The 939-nt window shown below is 44.5% G+C and overlaps 1 non-coding gene across 1 annotated transcript; it reads left to right on the plus strand.

The window, feature by feature from the left end:
* Positions 1-469: 469 nt before the first annotated feature.
* Positions 470-576, plus strand: LOC141682326 (small nucleolar RNA R71). The gene has a single exon (XR_012559727.1). It is a non-coding gene; the product is annotated as a small nucleolar RNA R71 (small nucleolar RNA).
* The last annotated feature ends 363 nt before the right edge of the window (positions 577-939 follow it).

Genomic DNA, 939 nt, shown 5'->3' on the forward strand with positions numbered 1-939 from the left:
GGCTGTTGAACCATATTTTAAGCATTGCTCCAACTGAAATTAGGATTATTGCGGTTGTTGGGATGATAGGTGGCTGGCACTGGTTGTTGTGATCGCTGGAAGTTGCTCACGAACTGAGATGATTCACTAGAAATTGCACACTGATCAGTATCATGGGCACCAGCATAAAGTTCACAGACTGGTGATTTGATTAACTCCATAATTAGCCAAAGTGTCCACCTTCATCGTCAAAGCCTTAAGTTGGGCAACGATAGCAGTTGCTGCATCCAACTCCAGAATTCCTGCGACTTTCCCCTGAGTCAGTCTCTAGGAAGGATTCTGGTACTCATTAGCAGCCATCAGTTCGATAAGTTCATAAGCTTCATTGTAGCTCTTAGCCCACAAGGCCACTCCTGATGCTACATCAAGCATGGGTCTAGAAGTAGCACCCAATCCATTGTAGAAACAATTAATAATCATCCAATCAGGCATGCCATGGTGTGGGCACTTCCTTAGCATCTCCTTATATCGATCCCAAGCCTCACACAGAGATTCCCAAGTTTGCTGAGCAAACTGGGTAAGAGCATTCCTGATTGCAGCAGTCTTCGCCATGGGGAAGAATTTAGTGAGAAACTTTTGCATGAGATCCTCCCAAGTGGTGATAGATCCTATTGGTAGAGAGTGTAACCAGCAATTAGCCTTGTCCCTCAGGGAGAATGGGAAAAGGCGTAGCTTGATAGCATCTTTAGCCACATCATTGAATTTGAAAGTGTCGCAGATCTGGATGAAATCCCTGATGTGCATGTTGGGGTCTTCAGTAGGAGAACCCCCAAACTGAACTGAGTTCTATATCATCTGAATCGTACTTGACTTGATCTTAAAAGTGTTAGCCCTGATGACTGGTCTGATGGTGCTTGACTGGATGTCATTAATCTTAGGCTGAGAATAGTCCATCAAAGC

Source organism: Apium graveolens, chromosome 8 (genome assembly GCF_009905375.1).
Source record: "Apium graveolens cultivar Ventura chromosome 8, ASM990537v1, whole genome shotgun sequence".
In the NCBI taxonomy this organism is placed as follows: domain Eukaryota; kingdom Viridiplantae; phylum Streptophyta; class Magnoliopsida; order Apiales; family Apiaceae; genus Apium; species Apium graveolens.